This window comes from Hemiscyllium ocellatum, chromosome 13, assembly GCF_020745735.1.
Source record: "Hemiscyllium ocellatum isolate sHemOce1 chromosome 13, sHemOce1.pat.X.cur, whole genome shotgun sequence".
Classification (NCBI taxonomy): domain Eukaryota; kingdom Metazoa; phylum Chordata; class Chondrichthyes; order Orectolobiformes; family Hemiscylliidae; genus Hemiscyllium; species Hemiscyllium ocellatum.
The window spans coordinates 26,577,179-26,601,205 of record NC_083413.1 but is presented as its reverse complement, the minus strand read 5'-3'; the positions used below and the strand labels follow the sequence as shown (position 1 = coordinate 26,601,205).

At 45.1% G+C, this 24,027-nt stretch overlaps 1 protein-coding gene across 8 annotated transcripts in view; it reads left to right on the top strand.

Annotated features, from left to right (window-relative positions):
* The window catches only part of lpp (LIM domain containing preferred translocation partner in lipoma), a 401,787-nt gene that overhangs the window by 42,127 nt on the left and 335,633 nt on the right, over positions 1-24,027 (top strand). The window contains exon 1 of one of the 8 annotated variants that reach the window (XM_060834655.1): positions 8,222-8,334. The exons of the other annotated variants lie outside the window; for them this stretch is intronic. The gene's annotated coding sequence lies outside the window, so the exon portion shown is untranslated. Of the gene's footprint in view, positions 1-8,221; positions 8,335-24,027 lie in introns of those variants that run through there. 8 annotated transcript variants of the gene reach the window in all.

Genomic DNA, 24,027 nt, shown 5'->3' with positions numbered 1-24,027 from the left:
TCCTATTGTTAGTCAGACTAACAGCACCCGTCTCAGACTTGCATCTTCTCAAAGCTCACACCGCGACTATGTTGAGGGAAGTGATCAGAGCCAAGCATTTCCAATACAGGAATAAGCTCCACAGGAAATAGTGGCAGCTCAGTGTCGACGGAAATTATTCATCATTCACACAGTTTCTGCAGAAAACTCTTGACATTAAGCTGATAAGAAAAAAAAAGAATGAGGCAAAGCTGTAAAGTCGTTAATATATGCATCTCTCGAGAAGCCTACCAATAATAGTGCATAAAGGGAGACCATTCAGCCGATCGTGCTTGTGCTAGGTGTTTGTAGGATTCAGTCGCACGTTCCTGCTCTCTGCCACTGGCCTGAATATTTTGTGTTTTTGAGAGTTCCATTGAACTTGTTTTCAGCTCCCTTTCCCTTTCATACCATAACAATGTTTCTTAAATCTATTTTACTTCACCACCCATCTGTCCCATCCATCAGATTTCCAGTGCATGTCGGGTGATTTTTTAATTGAATCATAGAATCCCTATAGTGTGGAAACAGGCCAATTGGCCCATCGAGTTGATACTGACCCTCCGAAGAGCATCCCACCCTATCCCTGCAACCCTGCATTTCCCATGGTTGATTCACATAACCTATATATTCTTGGACACTATGGGCAATTTAGCACAGCCAATTAACCTAACCTACACATCTTTGGACTGTGGGAGAAAGCTGGAGCATCCCGAGGGGACCCATGCACCCACGTGGAGAATGTGCAAATTCCACGCAGACAGTTGCCCGTGGATCGAATTGAACCTGCTGCAGTGAGACAGAGTGCTAACCAAGGAGTCACTATGCTACTTTCAAAGGCTCAGTCCTAAGTTGAATTTTGTTAATAACTCCAATTTGCTGGATGTGCATTGGGAAAGAATTATTGTGGTTGGACAGTGACTAATGCCCATTTCAGGGACATTTTAAACTCCTTCACACAGAGCAAGTGTACTGGGCTGTGGGTAACCAACCACTGGCAGCGCGTGCTTGGGGTAGTTCATTGTCAGCAATCCTCCTTTTTCTGCTGAGTATCAAGATTTGTTTAATTATTAGTGAAATAGGATAGACCATTAGTGAGTCTTTAACAATGAGAGGAACTAGTCTTATGTTGCAAGAGGCAGTTTGTCTCATGATCGCAAAAGTTATAAGTTACATTGCCGAGATAAGCATAATTACTTAACACTCTCAGGAGCCAGAGATGCCGCATCTGTTTCTATCAGTATCTCATGCTAAACTACTTCACCTCCATCTAGAGACTGTGTAACATCATCAGACTTGGGTGCTACTTAACGTAGCTTCAATATGTCAGAAACATTACCATGTACAAAAATTCTGTAGGCAACTTAGCAGCCAGTTTGTGTGCAGGGACACAAGGCTCATCAATTTGTTGTGATGTTTTGAGGAGCAGTGCCTTTGACTCTTCTTGTAATGTGATGGGAATTTTAATAAGAATCTGAACAGGTGTTTGGGGTCTTGTTGCATGAATTATCACATGTTTAAAGACAAATTTTGGAGTTACAATTGAATGAGTTTCTCCAGAGACCTCTTCAAGTGCTGCATGTTGTTCAGTGTCCAGACAGTAGTGCAGTAATGAATGCTGTGACGTTTTGGAAACCTATATGCACATAACAATGTAATTATTGAATTTTCTTGAGCAATTTTACACAGAGACCCTGTTTAATATCCCATCAGAAAGATAACCAATTTCAACAATTCAACAGCACTTTCTCCCACTGACAATCAACCTGGACAATCAACTTCTGGAGCATGTGTCCATTGTCCATTTCTCTGTGTATATGTTCACAATTTCCTCTATCTGTTTCTCTTTCCTTTCTTTATCTGTCTATCTTCCTGTGCTGGTCAGTTCCTCAGGTGGAAGTGAATACAAGTGAAAGTGCCCTTCATCTGGAATGAGGCTGGGAACCTCAGGGGGTGGAGAGATAAATGAGTGGGTGGGGCTGGGAGCAAGGTAGCTGAGAGTGCAATTGATGGATGGAGGTGGGGGGGGTAAAGGTGATAGGTCAGAGGGGAGGGTGGAGCGGAATGGTGTTAAGATAGATGGACAGATGGGACGGGTCATGAGGATGGTGTTGAGCTGGAGGGTTGGAACTGGAGTAAGGTGGGGGGAGGGGAAATCAGGAAACTGGTGAAATCCACATGAATGCATAGGGTTGGACATTGTGCGAGGTGGAAGATGAAGCATTCTTTCTCCAGGCATCAGGTGGTTAGGGAGTGTCAATGGAGGAGGCCCAGAACTGGCATGTCCTCGGCAGAGTGGGAGGGGAATTGAAATGTTCGGCCATGGGCCATTGGGGTTGATTGGTGCAGGTGTCCCGGGGATGTTCTCTGAAGCGCTCTGTGAGCAGGCCTCCTGTCTACCCAATGTAGAGGAAACTACATCGGGAGCAACAGATATAGGAAATGACATGTGGAACTGCAAGTCAGACTCTGAAGGGTGTGGATGGTGCCTTTGAGGCCGTGGATGGAGGTAAGAGGGAGCTGTGGGCGCAAGTTTTGCAGTTCCTGCTTTGGCAGGTGAAGGTGCCAGGAGGGGTGGATGGATTGTTAGGGGGTGTGGACCTGATGAGGAATGTCACAGAGGGAACAGTCTTTACGGAAAACGGATAGGGTTGGCGAGGGAAATATACCTCTGGTGGTGGGGTCCATTTGTAGGTGGTGGAAATGGCGGAGGATGATGCGGTGTACACGGAGGTTGGTGGGGTGGAAGGTGAGGACCAGGAGGGCTCTGTACTTGCTGTGGTTGGAGGGGTGGGGTTCGAGGGCGGAGGTGCAGGATGTGGTTGAGAAGGGCTGCAGGTCAGTTCCTCAGTTGACTTGTGACATCATTGTAATTGGAAGTTTAATTATGTAAATGATATGTTCAGAGACAGTCAGAAGGGATCTTGGAATTCCCTGTACTTGAGATGCAAGAAGTCTAGTATGAAGGGTAGTATACACCAAATGTATTTACAATCTACAGGGCTTTACATGTTGTATTTGGCTCTGAGTAAGAGGGATGCAATGTATGTGCAGTGTAGCTGGATTTAATGACTTTTACAAAACACATGCAGTGTTGAATTATAAACTATTTCTCCAGCTCCCTAATGTCTTTGATCTGCCTAGCCATTTATTCCAATCTGGAATGAGCAAACCCTCTAGAATTTTGATGAGTTGATGGAACAGTAACAGTCCATTCAACCAAACCTTTCTACAATAGTATTAATACTATACATAGCATTCCAGGCAAGGCTTTCATTGGATACCTTAAAAAAAAGTTTTATTACTTTAAAGAACTCCCTCTGATCATTTTTCAGACCTCTGTTTTCTTAAAAAAAGGTCAGTTTATTCAATCTTCCAAGGTAGGGACATTCAAACTCAGCAAATAATTTCAACCTAAGTTTTGCTGTTTCCCTGTTCTCAGGCAGTGCAACAAAGCCTTTATGTACTAACTTCATCAAATCTAGCTTCACACTAGGCTGTTTTTCTCACTTCGAATGTGAGACCACCTCCCCACTGGACTTTGAATACAATGAATATCTTAACTCAATGTTGCTAGAGCAATAAAGCTGTTTTCGTTACTACTCGTAAAACTTACACTGACAGATAACACTTCTGGCAGAAATCAATCCTAATTGGTGAGTGTGGGTTCTGATAGAATTTATGACAACTGTGTGTGGGTCTCCTCAGGTTTGCACTGCTTCCCAAATCACTCAGCCTTAGCTTCTCCTTTAACAGGCCCACAATTTAACCTTACTACATGTATGTGTGGTGCAACATTTCCTGTGTGGTTAATCTGGAAAATATGGCAAGTTAATGGACCACCAGCATCAGGGCCACTGCTGTTTGTTATTTTTATAAATGACCTGAATGTGGGCGCAGAAGGATGGGTTAGTAAATTTGCGGATGACATTAAGGTAGGCAGAGTTGTGGATAGTGCCAAAGAATGTTGTGGGTTACAGAGGGACATAGTTAAGATGCAGAGCTGGGCTGGGAAGTGGCAAATGGGGTTTAATGCGGAGAAGTGTGAGGCAGTTCACTTTGGAAGAAGTAATGGGAATGCAGACTGCTGGGCTAATGGTAAAATTCTTGACAGTGTAGATGAACAGAGGGATCTCGGTGTCCAGGTGCATAAATCCCTGAAAGTTGCCATCCAAGTTGGTAGGGTTGTTAAGGTATATGGTGTGTTGGCATTTATTGGGAGGGGGATTGAGTTTCGGAGCCACGAGGTCATGCCTCAGCTACACAAGACACTGGAGTATTGCGTACAGTTCTGGTCACCACATTATAGGAAGTTGTGGAAGCTTTGGAAAAGGTTCTGAGGAGATTTATTAGGATGTTGCCTGGTATGGAAGGAAGGTCTTACAAGGAAAGGCTGAGGGAACTGAGACTGTTTTAGATGTAGGGAAGAAAGTTGAGAGGTGACTTAATCAAGGCATATAAGATAATCAGAGGGTTAGATAGCGTGCACAGTGAGAGGCTAACGTGAGGGCACAAAGCTTTAAATTGAGGGGTGATAGATTTAGGACACATATCAGGGGTAATGTCTTTACTCAGAGCATAGTAGTGGTGTAGAACAGCCTGCTTGCAACAATAGTAGACTCGCCAATGTGAAGAGCATTTAAATGGGCATTGGACATACACATGGATAATAATGGAACGATGTAGGTTAGATGGGCATCAGATTAATTTCACAGGTCGGCGCAACATCGAGGGCTGAAAGGCCTGCACTGCGCTGTAACATTCTATGTTCTATGTTCTGGAACCATTCCATCAGTACTGACCCTCCAACAGTGAAGCACTCCCTCAGTACTGATCCGCCGATACTGCAGCACTCCCTCAGTACTGATCCTCTGATACAGAACTGGCTCAAAGGTAGAAGACAGAGAGTGGTGGTGGAGAGTTGCTTTTCAGACTGGAGGCCTGTGACCAGTGGAGTGTCACAAGGATCAGTGCTAAGTCCACCAATTTTCCTCACTTATATAAATGACTTGGATGTAAACATAGAAGGTATAGTTATCAAGTTTGCTGTTGAAAGCAAAATTGGAGGTGTAGTGGACAGCAAAGAAGGTTACCTCAGATTAAAATGGTATCTTGATCAGATGGGCCAATGGGCTCAGAGTGGTAGATGGAGTTTAATTTAGCTAAATGTGAGGTGCTGCACTTTGGAAAAGCAAATCAGAGCAGGACTTATACACTTAATGGTAAGGTCCTCGGGAGTATTGCTAAATAAAGGGACCTTGGAGTGCAGGTTCATAGCTCCTTTAAAGTAGAGTGGCAGGTAGATAGGATAGTGAAGAAGGCGTTTAGTGTGCTTTCTTTTATTGACCAGAGTAGTGAGTATTGGCGTTGGGAGGTCATGTTGCAGCTGTACAGGACATTGGTTAAGCCACTTTTGGAATATTGCATGCAATTCTGGTCTCCTTCCTATCGAAATGATGTTGTGAAATTTAAAGGGTTCAGAAAAGATTAACAAGGATGTTGCCAGGGTTGGAGGTTCTGAGCTACAGGGAGAGGCTGAATAGCTGGGGTTGTCTTCCCTGGAGCGTTGGAGGCTGAGGGGTGACCTTATAGAGGTTTATAAAATCATGAGGGGCATGGATAGGATAAATAGGCAAAGTATATGCCCTGGGTTGGGGGATCCAGAACTAGAGGGCATAGGTTTAGAGTGAGAGAGGAAAAATTTAAAAGAGACGTAAGGGGCAATGTTTTGACGCAGAGGGTGGTGCGTGTATGGAATGAGCAACCAGAGGAAGTTGTGGAGGCTGGTACAATTGCAACATTTAAAAGGCATTTGGATGGGTATATGAATAGGAAGGGTTTGGAGGGATATGGGCCAAGTGCTGGCAAATGGGACTAGATTTGGTGGGCAAGGACGAATTGGACCAAAGGGTCTATTTCTGTGCTGTATATCTCTATGACTATATGACAGTGTGAGTACTCCCTCAGTACTGACCCTCTGACAGTGCGGCACTCCCTCAGTACTGACCCTCTGACAGTGCAGCACTCCCTCAATACTGACCCTCTGACAGAGCAGCACTCACTCAGTACTGACCCTCTAACAGTGCAGCAACTCCTCTGTAATGACCCTTTGTCAGTGTCACATTCCCATAGTTTTGATCTTTAAGTATTATTACCATCCAGGGACCTTCATAATACATTCAACTGACACTGTCTCCGATCACAGAGACGTTCTGTTGGAGGGAAAGACCATTTGGCCCATTGTGTCTGCATGGTCTCTTCAAACAAGCATCATTACTTACTTCCGATTTCTGCTTTCTCCCCATATCCTTGCATATTATGTCTTTCCAAATAACCATAATGCCCTCTTGAATATCTCAATTAAACCTGCCTCGATCACATTTCCAGGTAGGGTCTTCATGACCTCACTAGTCATGTAAAAATGGTTTATTTCCAGCACTACATTTGTTTCTTTTGCATACCACTTAAAATCAGTGCCATATGTTTCTTCATCCTTTTACAAACGAGCGCAATTTCTCCCAGCTCTATCGACCTGCTCATAATTTTGAAAATATCTTATACCCACTTATACTTTTTCTCTCTAAGGAGAACAATCCCAAAGTCTTCACTCTGATTTTATATTCATCTATCCTGTTACCTCTGTAATTTGTGCACATATACATTTTGGACCTTTACTTCTGCACCCTCTTCAGAATTATATCCCTTATCTTATACTGTCTTTGAATGTGCATTACCTGTCACTTCTCTGCATTGAATTCCCTCTGCCCACTTCACCAACTTGCCTCTTAAAATTATAGAATACAATTTCCATCACTCTTTGGAAATTCAGTGCCATGATTGACTGATGCAGTTTCACACTGGGAGGTATGAAGTGATAGATTTGGATCGGAGGGCTGAACATAGGGCTAGCTAGGAAAAGATTTGATATAAAGTGGAAGCAGAGTAACTCGATCTGTGTACCCTAACCTATGGTGGTAGTTGGCCAAGTTGAGAAATTCTCTAAAAAGACATTTGGGATCCTTAAAAAAGTCCAGGAAATGTTAAACTTTCTCAGAAGTTCAGACAGTATCTGTGAGGAGAAACTGAGTGAACTAAACCTTGACTCTTCTGATGAAAATTCATATATCTGACATGTTACGTTTTCTGAAAACCCCTAGTGACAAAGCAACCTGATGCTCTGGTGATGTGTTTTCAAAATCGGAGCAGGGAGGGAGTGAAACACTGGCCTTTGTGTTGAGACCAGAATGTATTCCTGGGATCAGGCAATGACCTTCCTAAACTCAGCGGGGTTTCTGCAGAGACTCATATTGCTATCTATAGGTCAGGCACTGCTTCGTTTCAAAGATTTGGAGACGCTGGTGTTGGGCTGGGGTGTACAAAGTTAAAACTCACACAACACCAGGTTATAGTCCAACAGGGTTATTTGGAAGCGCTAGCTTTTGGTGCACTGCTCGTTCATCAGGCGGTTGTGGAGAATAAGATTGTAAGACACAGAATTTATAGCAAAAGTTTACAGTGTGATGTAACTCAAACTACATATTGAAAATATTCAGTATGTAATTTCAGTTACATCACTGTAAACATTTGCTATAAATTCTGTGTCTTACAATCTTATTCTCCACAACCGCCTGATGAACGAGCAGTGCACCAAAAGCTAGCGCTTCCAAATAACCCTGTTGGACTATAACCTGGTGTTGTGTGAGTTTTACCCATTTCAAAGGGAATGAGTTGGGCTGTGTGAATGCAGTTTGAATGAGTGAGTGAGAATGTGGGTTTGTAAATGAGACCTGGCCATGCTCAGACAGTGTGTGTCTGGGAGTGTCACAGGGCTGCACTTGGACTCTCCGAAAGCTGTGGCTAACTAAAACAAAAATCAGCTACTTATTTTGAAGAGGTGTGTCACAGGTGATATGTGACAAATGAGGAGAGAGGGTCAATGGGTTCAGTCTAGGGTGTGTCTTTCGAGGTCTGCCACAGATTACTCAGCTGACACGGAGCGGTGCAACAATCTAGTTTGGTTTCTGGTGTCTCATAGGCCGGTTGTAGTTTGGAATGTTGTTTGTTTGGTGGATTAAAACTCGGTTTGTTTTCTAACAGGCTCTTGCCTCTTGCACGTGAGTGATTCAAGTATAATGTAACCTCAGTCCTTGTAACCATATCCTCCAAATCCATATAGCCACTGAAACTCAGAGTTCATCAGACACTCAAGAAGCTACATTCAATGGAATGAAGCTGGGCACGGCTCTGTACAATGGCTGGAGTCTGCAGGATTTGCTTGGGGCAGCATCAAGTGTACAATTACTCCCAGAACTCAAGGTTCAAATATTTGTACAGAGTAACTATGTTTTAGAAACTCTAGTTAGTTGTTGACATTGTTTCTGCCCTGTTTAGTTGTAGAAATATCTCCCTCTCCTTCCCTCTGTCTCTCCTCCCTTCTCTATCCCCCCCCCACTCCAACTTCTCAATCTCCTCCTCCATACACTCCCCTCTTCTCCCTCTTCCCCCACCTTCTTCCAACACCACCCTCTTCCAATATCACCACTTCTTCTCTTCCTCTCCATCTTCCCCACCCTCTTCTAACACCACCCTCTTCTAACACCACCCTCTTCTAACACCACCCTCTTCTAACACCACCCTCTTCTCCATCGCCCTCTATCCCCCTTCCACTCCACCTTCCCCTCTCCCTCTTCTCTCCTTCTTCCCCATCTCCCTTTTCCCCTTCCCACACCCTCTTCCCCCCTCCTGTCATCCCTTTTCACACCTTTTCTGCTCCCATCTCTCCATCTGCCGTAATTCCTCTATCCCGTGCCCCACGTTCACCAGACTCATACCACATCTTCTGTTCCCCCCCCGCCTCCGTCTCTCCTGCCTCTCTCACCCCCTTCCCTTCCCTCTCCCTCTCCCCCCTTAATCTTCCACTCTCCCACCTCCCTCTCTCTCCATCTGTCTCCCCTCTCGCTCTCTCCTCCTCCCTTTCTCCCTCTCCCTCTACCCATTTCCCTCTACCCATCTCACCCCCCTCACCGCCGCTCTCCCCCTCCCTCTCCCCTTCTTCTTCCACTCCCTCTCCCCTTCCTCTTCCCCTCACCCCCCTCTCCCCCTCACCCCCCTCTCCCCCTCCCCCCCTCCCTACACTGCCCTCTCTCCACTTCCCTCTATCTGCCTTCCCCTCCCCCTCTCCCCCCTCCCCCTCTCCCCCCTTGCACCCTTACCCCTCTCTCCCTCCCTCTCTCTTTCTCCCAACCCTCTCTCACTCCCTCCCTCTTTCCCCCAACCTTCTCTCCCTCCCTCCCGCCCTTTTTCTCCTAACCCTCTCTCTCTCACCCTCCTTCTCTCCCTCCCTCTCTCTCCCTTCCCATTCTTCCGTTTCCTGCCTCCTTCTCTCCTCCTCCCCCTCCTTTCCCCTCTCTCCCTCTCTCTCTCTCTCTCTCTCACACCCTCCTTCCCTCCCTCCCTCCTTCTCTCTCCCACCCTCCCTCCCTCTCCCATCCTCCTTCCCTCTCCCATCCTCCTTCCCTCCCTCCCTCCCTCCCTCCCTCTCCCTTCCCATTCTTCTGTTTCCCGCCACCTTCTCTCCTCCTCCCCCCTGCCTTTCTCCCTCTCTCCCTCACCCCCTCCCCTCTCCCCCTCCCCTCTCCCCCTCCCCTCTCCCCCTCCCCTCTCCCCCCCCCCTCCCCCTCCCCTCTCTCCCCCTCCCCTCTCCCCCTCCCCGCTCTCCCCCTCTCCCTCCTTCCTCCATTCCCCCTCTCACCCTCTCTCCCCCTTCCACTCTCCCCCTTCCACTCTCCCCTTCTCCCCCCCTCATCCCCGCACTCTCTCTCACCCCTCTCTCCCCCTCCCTCCCTCTCTCTCCCTCCCATCTCTCCCTCTCTCTCCCTCCCATCTCTGCCCCCTCCCTCTCTCCCCTCTCTCTCCCCTACCATCACTGCCCCCCTCCCCCATCCATCTCTGCCCCCCTCCCCCATCCATCTCTGCCCCCCTCCCCATCCATCTCTGCCCCCCTCCCCCATCCATCTCTGCCCCCCTCCCCCATCCATCTCTGCCCCCCTCCCATCTCTCCCCCTCCCATCTCTGTCCCCCCCTTCTCTGCCCCCTCCTTCTCTGCCCCCTCCTTCTCTGCCCCCTCTCTCCCCCTCCATCTCTGTCCCCTTCCATCTCTGTCCCCTCCCCTCTCTGCATCCTCCCCTCTCTGCCCTCTCTCTCCCCCTCCCATCTCTGCCCCCACCATCTCTCCCCTCATCACTGCCACCTCCCTCTCTGCTCCCTCTTTCCCCTCCCATCTCTCCCCCTCCCATCTCTCCCCCTCCCATCTCTGCCCCCTTCTTCTCTGTCCCTCCCATCTCTCCCCCTCCCATCTCTCCCCCTCCCATCTCTGCCCCCTTCTTCTCTGTCCCTCCCATCTCTCCCCCTCCCATCTCTCCCCCTCCCATCTCTGCCCCCTTCTTCTCTGTCCCTCCCATCTCTGCCCCCTCCCTCTCTCCCCCTCTCATTCTCCCCTCCCCTCTCTGTCCCTCCCATCTCTGCTTCCTCCCTCTCTCCCCCTCTCCTCTCTCCCCTCCCCTCTCTGCCCCTCCCATCCCTGCCCCCACCCTCTCTTCCCCCTCCTCTCTGCCCCCTCCTCTCTGCCCACTCTTTCTCTCCCCCTTCTCCCTCTCTCCCACTCCCTCTTCTCCCCTCCCGCTTCACCCCTCCCTTCCCCAACCTCTTCCCCCCTTCCCCCAACCTCTCCCCCCTCCCTTCCCCCCAACCTCTCCCCCCTCCCTTCCCCCCAACCTCTCCCCCCTCCCTTCCCCCCAACCTCTCCCCCCTCCCTTCCCCCAACCTCTTTCCCCTCATTCCTGTGTCCTTCCTTCCACACCTCCTCTCACCCTCCTTTTCCCCTTGCACACCTCTTTGTTTCCCCCTCCTCTCTCCCTGTCCCCTGCTCTTCTCTGTCTCTCTCTACCCACCCGCAAACACACTTTTGCCTTCCCCTCTCTCCCCCACCTGCTGCTGGTTTTCTGATCTTTCCTCTGGCTGGTTTTGATCAGAGGTGTAGAGCTCCTCCTGCAGGGTCAATGGGATATTGCAGAACACTGCATGATGTTGAGAAATTGACTTCAGTGTGTATACAAAACTGCCCCTGTGGATTCTGCCCCTGTCCATTCTGTCTCTTTGTACATTGCACTCTACTTGGTGTGTAGAGCATGCAAGAGAGCCCCAGGCCATCTTGACCTCACAGTAATAATCTGCTATTTTGTTGCTATCTAATCTTTTGGACTTGCTGTACTCAAATATTTGTACACAAGCCAAACATTTTATGATGACATTGCCCCTGTCTAAAAAATGGAAGAGATCTTACCTTGAAGGAACAACATTTTCAAGCCTCAAATCTATCCAGTGTTTCTGAAACATATAATTTTATAGTGAAATATAACAGTGTGAATTCATAGAACATAGAAAATTACAGCACAGTACAGGCTTTTTGGCCCTCGATGTTGAACCAATCTGAAGCCCATCTAACCTACACGATTCCATTCTCGTCCATATGCCTATCTAATGACCATTTAAATGCCCTTAAAGTATACTATTTTTGCAGGCAGTGCGTTCCACGCCCTCACTACTCAAGAATTTGAGAAAAAACGCGAGCAAATCTTGTATTTTGTAGGTTTGCATTTCAAGTGTAGTCCGTGTTCATTTTCTTGTTTTTCGCTGGATGGGCCAGCATTTATTGTCGAACTCTAGTTGCCTTAGTAGTGAACTGCCTTCTTGAATCTCTGTCATCCATTTAGTTTAGGTAGACCCACAATGTCATTAGGGAGGGAGTTCTAGGATTTTGACCCAACAGCACTGAAGTAACAGAAATATATTTTCAAATCAGGATGGTGTGTGGCTTGGAGGGGAACTTGCAGGTGGTGGTGTTGCCATGCATTTGCTGCCCACATCCTCCTCGATGGTGGCGATCGTGGGTTTGGAAGGTGCTAACTAGGGAGCCAAAAATAAATAATCAGTGGGCTTAAGTTGGGGAGGAAATTAACAGAATAACTATCACTAGAGAAAAAGGAGTAGGGAAATTAATTAAGCTAAAGACCGATAAATCTGCTAGACCTAATGGGTGGAATTCTAGGATATTAAAGAATGCAGTGACAGAGATAGAGTCTGGTCTGATATAATACAACCATTCCATCCTGTGTGGTCACGTATTATAAGGAAATTACGCAATAGTAGCACCATTTAAACCGATGGGACGGTATTCGCATTATAGCCAAGACAGAGAAGGGGGAGAGGGGGAAGGGGGGAGAGAGGGAGGAGGGAAGGGGGGAGAGAGGGAGGCACGAAGGGGGAGACAGGGTATTGGAAGGGGGAGGAGGGAGGGAGGGGTAATGGAGGGAGGAAGGAGAGGAGAGGAGAGTGGGGGACAAATAGTTGTCTAAATTCTTCAATCACATTATAGCCAATTCGCAATTAAGAAATGTGCTTTACAGCATAATAGATACCACTGGAGTAATGTTCCAAGAAGTTTTACATTGTGTAAAAGTCCCAGAGGATTTGAAAATTGCCAATGTCACAGACGGAAAAGGAGAGAGACAAAAAAAAAGTTACTTTAAACCAGTTAACTTCTGATATTGGAAAAAAGTCAGAGTCCATTGTAAATGATGTAGTGGCAGATAATTTAGAAGTGCATCAAGAAGAGTCACTATAGCTTCATGAAGGGGACATCAAGCTTAATAAAGCATATGAGAATTTTTCCAGGAGGTAACAAGCAGGATAGACAAAGGGGAACCAGTTGATGCAATCTATTTGGATTTCCAAAAGGCATTCAATATAGTAATGCACACAAGGCTACTTACTAAGACAAGAGTTAATGATGTCATAGGTAGTATATTAGCATGGTTAGAAGATTGACTAACTAATATTTGATAGAGTTGGAATAAGAGGTGGGGGGGGGGGGGGGGCGCGAGGTACATTTTCATGATGGCAATCTATAACTACTAGAGTACCACAGGCTGGGGCCACAGTTATTTACGATGCATATTAATCATTTGTTGAAGGAAGTAAAGTTATGACACCACGTACACTGTAGTTAGTTTTGATTCCCTTATCTAAAGAAAGATATACTGGCATTGGAGGCGATCCAGGGAAGATTATGTTGATTTTGAATATGGAGGGTTTTCTTATGAGGACAGGTGTTTATACTCATTGGAGTTTAGAAGGATGAGAAGAGACTTGACAAGCTGGATCCAAACTCGACTTAGTGTTAGGAAGTGGCGGTTTAGTAGTAGAAGGTTTTTTTCTGTAACTGGAGGCTGATGTCCAGTGCCATGCAATAGGAATCTGCTGGATCCTTTATTGTTCATGATATATAAACAAGATAGATGAGAATGTGGGGAATGTGATAAGCAAGTCTGCAAATGACACAAAGATTTGCTGGTGGTTAACAGTGAGGGAGATTATTACAAGAAGATTATAGACAGGTTTGTTAGATGGGTGGGTCAGTGGCAGAAAGATTTACCATTAAAAGGTGTGAGGTAATGGACCCAGGGGAGGTGGGAACTGGAATGCACAGGCTCGGAGGACAGTGGAGGTAGCAAACCTCACATTTATAAAAGTACATGGATGAATATTGAAATGTTATGACATTCAAAGCGATGATGTAAGTGCTGGAAATTGGATTAGTTTATGACCTGATGGGTTGAAGGGCTACTTTTGTGCTGTATGACTGTGACTTTGTGACCTTATTGAAACATATTAAATTTTCAGTGGCCTTGATAGGGTAGATACATAGAGGCTGTTACCCCTTGTGGGGAAGTCTAAGATCGGGGGCTTAATCTCAGAGTAAGGGTTGCACATTTGGGACATAGTTGAGGAGGAATTGTATGTCTCAGGGTAGTGAATCTGTGAAATTCTTTACCACAGATGGCCGTGGAGGCTGTGTTGCTCAGTATATTTAAGGCTGAGATAGATCGATTTCTGATCAGTAAGGGAAGTGGTTATGGGGAAAAGGCAGTAATGCAAAGTTGAGAATGATCAGATCCGCTACAATCTCATTGAATGGCAGAGCATATTCAATAGGCTGAATGGTCTCTGATCCTTGGCCTTATTTTCTTATGGAACCTTGGTGGGTTTCTGTTATGTTTCTTGTAAATAACACACTCTGCTGCAACTGTGATGGAGGGAATGGATGACTGGATGTTGTACAGTGAAGTAGGACTCACCTCTTTTGGATGGCATAAAATCCCTACAGCATGGAAGCAGGCTGTTTGGCCTGTTGCATCCACACCGGAACATCCTACCCAGACCCCTCCACCCTATCCCTGTAAGCCTGCTTTTCCCACAGCTAATCCACCTTGCCAGCCCGTCCCTGGACACTGGGCGTTTTAAATATTGCCAATCCACCTAACGTGCACATCTTGGACTGTGGAAGGAACCCATGAAGACACAGAGAGGAGGTGCAACCTCCCCACAGCCTGAGAGTGGAATCGAACCCAGGTTCATGGCGCTGTGAGGCAGTAGTGCTAATCACTGAGTCAACATGCTGACCCACTCGGCAACACATTTACATGCTTGTGGAGCTGCACTCATCCAGGAAAGTCTTCTGTCACCCTTCTGACTTGTGCCTTTCCATGATGGACAAGTTTTGGAGTGTCAGGAGATGAGTTACTCAGCGCAGGGTTCCTAGCCTCTAATCTGTTTATTTATATGGCTAGTTTATTTATATAATCCATTGCATTTATATGGCTAGTTCAATTTGGTTTCTGGTCATTGTTAATTTCCAGGATGTTAACAGTGGGAGGTTCAGTGATGGCTATGTCATTAAATATCAAGAGAAGATGGTCAGATTCACTCTTTTTGAAATGGTCACTGCCTGACTCTCGAATGGCACAGATGTTATCGGCCACTTGTCAATCCAGGCCTGGATGTTCTTCTAGTTTGCTGCATTTGAACATGGCCTGCTTCAGTATCTGAGGAGCCACACATGGTGCTGTACATTGTAGAACTATTAGTGCACTCCTCACTTCTGACCTTATGATGGAGGAAAAGTCATTCATGAAGCTGCTGAAGATGGCCTAGTACACTATCCTGAGGAACTCCTGAGAAGACTCATCTGCAGCACACCAATCTACCTACGTGTCAAGTATGACTCGAACCAGCAGAGAGTTATCCCCTGATTCCTAAAGAGTCCAGTTTTGCTAGGGTTCCTTGATGTCACACTTCATCAAATGCATCTTGATGTCAAGTACAGTCTCTGTCACCTCACTTCTGGAATTCAGCTCTTTAGTCCATGTTTGAACTGAGGCTGTGATGAGGTCAGAAACTGGGTGGCCCCAGCAGAACCCCAGCTGGGCTTCACTGAGCAGGTTATTGATGAGCAGGTGCTGCTTGAAAGCACTGAATGACACCTTACATCACTTTACTGATGATTGAGAGTGGACTGAATGGTCAGTAATTGGCTGAGGCTCATTTGTCCTGATGCTTGTATACTGGGGCCATTTTCTACATTGTCAGGTAGGTGCCAGTATTGTAGCTACACTGGAACAGCTTGGCTAGTTAGGCAAGTATCGGAGAACACGTGTTTCGTATTGTTGCTGGAATGCTGTCTAGGCTCGTAGTACTGTTGAAGTATGACTCTGCTGCTGCCAACTTGCAGTGCCTCATGAATGCTCAGTAATCAGTTGCTAGATCTCTTTTAGATGTATCTCATTTAACATTGTGATAGTGCCATACATCATAACGTAAGGCCTTATTAATGTGCAGATAGGACTTTGTCTCCATTCAGCGGTCATTCCCATTGCGACTGTCATGGACATACAGTACAATGGTAGGCAGATTGGTGAGAATGAGGTCAAGGAGAAAGTGAGGACTGCAGATGCTGGAGATCAGAGCTGAAAATGTGTTGCTGGAAAAGCGCAGCAGGTCAGGCAGCATCCAAGGAACAGGAGAATCGACGTTTTGGGCATAAGCCCGTCTTCAGGAATTCGAGAATGAGGTCAAGTATGTTTTCCCTCAAATTAGTTTCCTCACTACCTGCCACAGATGTATTCTGGCAGCTATGTTCATTAGGACTGAACCAGCTCAGTCATTAGCGGCACTGTCAAAATATGGTGGACATTGAAATCCCCCATCCAGAGTGCATTCTGCACTCATGTCACTCTCCCTGCTTTCTCAACATAGGGGAGCAGTGATTCATCAGCATACACCAGTTGGTGTACATCAACCATTGGAGTGGCTGTGTGAATGTTGATGCTAATCAGCAGGAGGTTTCCTTGCCCATGTTTGACCTGATGCCGTGAGATTTCATGTGGTCCAGAATCAATGTTGAGGGCACAATGGGTCTATCCGCTTCTGACTGTATGCCATTGTGCTACCACCTCTGCTGGAACTGACCTGCTAGTGGATCAGGGCATACCCAGGGATGTTGATGGTGTTGGCTGAAACATCTCTGAAAGTTGCCACCCAGGTAAATAGTGCTGTGAGGAAGGCATATGGTGTATTGGGCTTTATTGGTAGAGGAATTGAGTTCCGGAGTCCTGAGGTCATGTTGCAGTTGTATAAGACTCTGGTGCGGCCTCATCTGGAGTATTGTGTGCAGTTTTGGTCGCCATACTATAGGAAGGATGTGGAGGCATTGGAACGAGTGCAGAGGAGGTTTACCAGGATGTTGCCTGGCATGGTAGGAAGATCGTATGAGGAAAGGCTGAGGCACTTGGGCCTGTTCTCATTGGAGAAAAGAAGGTTTAGGGGAGATTTGATAGAGGTGTATAAGATGATTAGGGGTTTAGATAGGGTAGACACTGAGAACCTTTTACCGCTAATGGAGTCAGGTGTTACTAGGGGACACAGCTCTAAATTAAGGGGTGGTAGGTATAGGACAGATGTTAGGGGTAGATTCTTTACGCAGCGGGTTGTGAGTTCATGGAATGCCCTGCCAGTAGCAGTGGTGAACTCTCCCTCTTTATGGTCATTTAAGCAGGCATTGGATAGGCATATGGAAGTTATTGGGCTAGTGTAGGTTAGGTAGGATTTGGTCGGCGCAACATCGAGGGCCGAAGGGCCTGTACTGCGCTGTATTTTTCTATGTTCTATGTTCTATGTTCTATTATTGTGGGACTGGAGTCACATGTAGTTTAGACCCAGTAAGGAGAGCAGATTTCATTCCTTGCAAGGATATTGCTGAACACTGTCGATTTTTACAGTGATCCGGTAGTTTCATGATTGCTTTTACTGAGACAAACATTTTAGTCATAGACTTTTTAAAGAGCTGAATTCAGTTTCAAACATCTCATTGGGTTATTACTCTAGTCCAATCAATGCTGAGTCCTCTGTCAATTATCCAGCTTTTTTTGTCGATGTTTTCCAGAACAGTCTGCTGTTTTCAGTAATAACAAATCCATTTAACTGGATAGGAGAAATGTTTATTGAAATGAATTAGTCTCCACGTGTGTTTAACTACATGGCACAGATCTACAAACAAGCAACAGATGATTGAATACATGGGAGGAAGCATTAAAGTGTTATATATGTGTGGGAGGATTTATTTTGCACTGAGTGTAATTCCTTACCCTTCTATTCTTCCACAGTGGTTGGATACTGCCTCTAAAGACAGGAAGAAAGCCTACAATTCAACCATGCTTTTCACAATCTCATAGCACACTGAAATACTTTCCAGTCAATAACATTTCTTTCTGTTGTAATGTTGGGTCCTTAAATCTGACTCAGGATTTGTTTATTAACTTCAAGCCTGTTTTATTTTGGGATTTGACCATGGGTAGATCATATTGTTGTCAGAAGTTGTTTACAATTTAAAATTCCTTCTAATGATGCATTTTTAAAAATAAACATATATGAGCTGGGACATGTTCAGGGGATAGGAGCTGTTCGAAATATTCTGTTCTTGAATTGTCATCTATCATTCCACCGAAGATAATTGCAGTGTCAAGCTGCTTTCACTTACATTGTCACATTCTCTTCATTCTCCTCCTCCCTCTATGACTAGCCTCCTTTCTTGTGGTGACATCCTGTCACCTGTTAATTGGAGTGTCAGCAGCCTGTACTATCTTAATTACCATTACAGTTTTTGTCCCTCCCCGGGTAGTCTTACCCTGTTCCCTGTTCACCACCCCCCACCTACCTCTCCTTTAGCACAGGGAGACTTCAGACTATTGGAGATGGTTCCTATGCTGCCTGAGACTGAACCAGACTGTGCACAACCTATGGCTACTTGGCCCTGTCAATAAATCTCTCTCCCTACCAAGACCTTCTATATTCACCTTCATAACAGCAACTTCATTTGCATTCAGCGTCTCACCTGCTGCTGAAACTCTCATCCATGTCTTTGTGGCTTCAGAAGTTGACAATCCCAGTTCCCTCTCAGCTGGTCTCTCAAATTTTACCCTCCATAAACTTGAGGTCATCCAAAAATCTACTGCCTGTGTCTTATAGCAAGTCTCATTCCCCTGACCTACGTCAGTTCCTGATTACAAAATGCCTTGTTTCTGGAAAGCTTATCCTTCTGTTCAAGACCCTCTATGGCTTCTCTCTTCCTATGTCTGTAGTCCCCTCTGTTGGTACACAAATAACAGCTACATCTTCAAAGATACGCTCTGTGCCAAGTTCATTATCAGCATGAGACCAATAAGTCATTCATACCTGTGATATAGCAATGTCTACAAATGACATCTCAAGTTGTCCAGGATTGTAGTCAATGTGTGAGGAACCCTCTCTTGCTGACTAGAGTGACTGGATACCAGAGATTGAGAAGGGTATGGGAAAAAGAGAGACCAATTGAAATGACCAGATGGCCAAAAATTCCAAAAGTAAAAAGACCCCAGGTCAACACTATTCAACTGGGCCAGCTGTAGAAGGGACTGCATCAACAAGTGTGGTACTGGAAAGGCACAGCAGGTCAGGCAGCATCCGAGGAGCAGGAAAATCAACGTTTTGGGCAAAAGCCCTTCATCAGGATTCAGACTTTTGCCCGAAACGTGCATTTTCCTGCTCCTTGGATGCTGCCTGAACTGCTGTGCTTTTCCAGCACCACTCTAATCTAGAATCTGGTTTCCAGCATCTGCAGTCCCTGTTTTTACCTTCATACAATGAATGATAGGTCCCTAGGGAGTACCGAGGAACAAAGGGACCTTGGTGTCCCAGTCCTTAGGTCCCTGAAGGTGTCAGTACAGGTAGACAAGGTGGTGAAGAAGGCATAGGGACTGCCTGCTTTTGTTAGCCCAGGCACCAAGTCTAATCTAAAACAAAGGAGCAAAGAAGTCTTTACAACTTCATAAGACATTGGTTAGGCCACAGATTAAATGCTATGTGCAGTTTTGGTCACCACACTGTGATTGCATTGGAGAGGGTGCAGAGGAGATTCACCAGGAAGTTCCATGGGATGATTGTCTCAGTTATGAGGAGAGGCAGGATAGGCTGTATTTTTCTTGGAGCAGAGGAGGCAGATAGGGGGTTCTGACTGAGGTATACAAAATCATGAGAGGTGTAAATAGAGTAGATTTCGTGAATCTCTTCCCCATGGAAGTCTCGTCTAAGACTAGAAATCATAATTTTACGATGAAGAGGAAGTGGTTTAGAAGAGATCTAAGAAAATCTTTTACCCAGAGGATATTGGAGGCAGGTCCTCTTACAATATTTAAACAGCATTTGAGTGAATGCTTAAAATACTGGGGTATCGCTGACAATGGACCAAGTGCAGGCAAATGGAATTAATGTAGTTTGGTGTTTGTTGTTGGCATAGACATGGTGGGCAGAAGGGGATGTTTCTATGCTGGCTGACTCTATGACTTGAATAATCCAATCTCTGTCATCTCTCAAACTTAACTCTTTAACCAAATCTTACCTCATAGCTCCTCATGTGCCTCACTGTCCAATTTTGTTTGATAACACTGAGGGCATTTAACCTAGTTGAAGGCATGTTGGCCGTAGTTGCGTTCCAGCGAAACTTCACTTAGTAGAAGTCACTTAATTGAAATAATGGGGCCTACGGGAAAGGTGGGGTTAAGGGCAGACCAGCTAAAAATATCATTCATGATTGCTCAAAAATCACCAAACATCTAACACAAAGTATAGCACAGCCTGAATCAAATTTATCAACAAAACAAGAGTAAATTTAACACAGTACGTTAAAAAGAAGTGTCAATGCAGGGACAGAGAGTCATCGTGATGCATAAGGTATTCTCCCTCATTCATGTTAGCGAGCTATATCACCTATCCTGTTCATATGCTCAAATTGCTTCATAATATCTAGCTTCTCTTCCAGTGTCATTGCCTTTCTTTTGCATTCACCATCCTCATTTTTATCGCGAGGGCATTTCTTGCCAGCATTCTTGTCGCTATGTTCCTCCATTTTTTCAATGAACGGGGTAATCTAGGAGTAGTGTACCTTTCACAGGAAGCTGCTGAATGTATCTCTCTCAGAAAGCTGCTCTCTGTACAGTACCTCTCCCAGAAAGCTGCGCTGTCGGCAGCTGACATTGGTGTATGTGCAAGACAAAGCGCGCGATACGTTTCCCGCTGGAATCGCGCTATTGCAAGCAAAGGTAAGTGTTTTCAAAACTCTTGTTCCAGCAACTTTGTAAACAAATCATGCTGCTGGAATGCATGCTATCTGAGAACTATATTTAAATGTACTTAAATGCATGTTGTTGTAGCATCAGATAGCTTGGCCTGAAACCTAGAATCCTATAGTGTACCTCAGTGCAGTGCTTGACTGTGTGTCGATATATCCACTGCTGGAAGCAGGAGTGGTCCTTCTCAACTCTGTTGAGAACCTCAACACAAAGCCCCTCTGTTCAGCTCAGACTTGTTTCACTGTCTTTGAATGAGCTCCTCAAAGGTAGAGCAGGGTTGTACAGAACTGTGCCTGAGAGAAACAGAGCAAACACTTGGATGTTCTAGTTAAACTAACGTGTCCATGCTTGTTGCTAGTCAAATAAGAGTGCTAGCATTCAACTTTCACACAGCACATAGAGCTGATTTTGTTTGCTCCCAGCCATCAGACTTCCTTTCACAGCACAGAACTGGGTCATTCAGTGCAAGTGGTCAATACTGGTGTTGGTTCTGTACATGAATCTCCTCCCATCCTTTTTTATCTTATCTAACTGCATCTCCTTTTATTCCTTCCTTCTAATATGAATATTCTGTTTTCCTTTCAATGCCTTGACAATATTTGCCTCTTGTGTTTTCTGTTTTGTGATTCTGTTATACCGAAGAGCCCTATTCATATTCTCACAAACATCATTTTCTCTCCACGTTTAGCCTATCAGATTCTTTGATAAGGTCTTCTCCAGATCACCACAAATCTTGTCTCAGAGAGATTGAATCTGTAACTTCATAACTCTGATATCATTCTCATAAGTTATTTTGATAGCTCTTCCAATGATTCCACATAACGTGGAGACCAGAGCTGTTTACAGTAATGCAAGTGTGGTCCAACCACTGTTCTGTACAAGTTTAACATAACTTCTCTGCTTTTCAATTAAGGTTAATTTATGGTTTTATTTTCGTCACTGGATCTTACAACCATGGGAGTGTAATGTGAAACAACTAAATTAATGATTCATCAAAGTTGCCTTGGATATTTCTGCACCCTCCACCTCCCCAAAAACACACAGCCCCCGTCCATCTCAAATTAGATGTAATGTTTTGTCCTGCGGTGTGGAGATTTTGCAAATTTTGCACATCTTAAGATCAGGGTAAATCAGCAAAGAAAGCTTACACGCACACACAAGCCCCTGGGTTTGAAACCTGTTGTGTAAGTTTAATTTAGCCACACATGTCTGCGGTAGACTCTCTGTCTTACTGTGCACCCACTGGCTCTGCTTATGAAAATACCTCATCAACATTGAAACTTCTTGTGATGATCTGGTCTCATGCATTTCACTGATGAAAGGTTTGAGAGTCAAACTGCTCCCCCCACCCCCTCCGCCCCCCCAAACACACACACATTAATCCAATATAACATGGTGCCCACTTTTGGGATGGTGCCTGACCTTTAATCACCAAGGACTCAGAAGAATTTTATTGTGCTTTAAATGAATAAATCTCAAACTCCTACAAACAATCTTAAAAATATTCTCATCTAGTTTATTCTGGAGTGGTGAGTTGGAAATTATAGGAACAGGAATGCACTGCCTCTGAGTGTATTGCACATTCACTGAAGATAACTTGAGGGTCAGTGATCTTTGAAGTTTCAGCTGGTATTCTTTTTGGTACTATCCATCATCCTCCTTGGAGTTTTTGTCTCTCCATCCTCACAGCAAGCAGATTCGATACACAGATTTTGGTTTCTAATGTTCAGTCCCTGAACCTGTCCAACAGCAAACAGCCATGTGTGAAGGAGCTAGTTGTGTTTTACAGCTCAGGTCAGCTAAGAATGTGTTCCTTATGCCATTTGTTGGGATCTTGCTACGTAGAGGAAAGTTCCCATGTTTAGTGTGTCAAACTCACTAGCACAAGGACTGGTTAAATAGTGTGGATGTGTTGGAAAGCACATGGAGTGGAAAGGGATTGAATGTTGTGCCAATAATCTGAGGTGAAATGGGCTGAGAGGAGGCTTGTGTGCAACATGAAATCCAGAATAAACCAGTTGGCCCACTGGCTGGTTCTCACTGTAAAATCAATTTAAATACTATTATAAGGCCATTTGTTTTGTAAAATGCTGCTGAGGTTTTGTTTTTGAAGATGAGGTAAGTTTCTGTGCTTTCAGCTGTTGTGTGGGCTATAGGAATGCAGCAACTCTGTCCTCAGTGATCCCAGATTAGTATACGTCAAGTGATATTTAGTATACCAAACAACACAGACAGTACACCACAAATACACATTGCCTGTTTTATAACATGTACTTTCAGCCTCAGCCAGTGATTCTACTGCAGCAACTGGGGAATGTTAAATCAGTTAGGTGAATATATCTTCAATTAAAAGCCTGTAACAGTAATGGTGATCATGAAACTACTGAACCCTGGTAAAAACCTATCTGGTCTATTTTGGGAAAGAAAATCTGCTATCTCTACATGGTCTGGCTTAGATGTGACTTCTGGCCCACAGCAATGTATTTGATTCTTAACTGCCCTCTGACCGAGAAAGCATGAGGATTCATAGGGATGCACAGTAAATGCTGGCCCAACCAACAAAGCCATAACTCGCAAACAAGTGAATAAACACTTATTGGAGTAATGCAGCCCCAGCACCTGAGAAATTAATTTCTTGGAAGAAGTATTTTCACGTGGTTTCAGGTGAAGAACAATCTTGCGAGTGAATGTTTAACAAACATTAATAATCAAAATGCATTTTTCTGCTTTGAGTGGCATGCTAAATCTTGTCAGCTCAAGCCACGGGAACTTACAACAAAGTGAATGAAATGGTAGCCCTTGGGGACAAAGGTACAGCAAAGTACAGATTACTGTAAACAGCAGCAGTCACCCAGGCAGCCTGTAATCTGATAATACACAGGGAAATGGGAGGAGAGAGAGAGCACAGCACAAACTCAGCATAATGCAGATTTCACGCACTCTCACGTGACTAATGCTCCAGATCTATTAGATTTGGATTTTTATTTTTCCTCCTTGTCATGAGGTTGAAGGTATTTGTTCCTCACTGCTTTCAGGTAAAGTTTGCTGAATTCCGTTCTGCGTGTGAGCACCAATTTCCTTTGGTGTGCTCAGATTGTAAAGCTTCATTTACACAGCCCATGTGGAGACTGAATTGTAAATTCCTGGAATGTATTCTGTGAATCGTTGGAGGAGTTTTTTTTTCTCCTTGTAAAAGTCTAACGTCAGTGTTCTGTCTGCTTTTTTCGGTTGCTCTGGAGCTGGAGGACTGGGGAAGAAGCCGCTGGAAGCTTGGCTTCTTAACCTCTGATCCTTTTCAATTTCCACTGTTCATAATGCTCCTGCTCAATAAAAACACAAATTGTACCACAACAAATGCTTAAGATGATGGTTTGCTTATTGTGTAGGTGGGTGTTTCACCATCAGATTCCATTTGTCAGCCCAATAAAAAAAATGGCAGGGTTCCAAATGA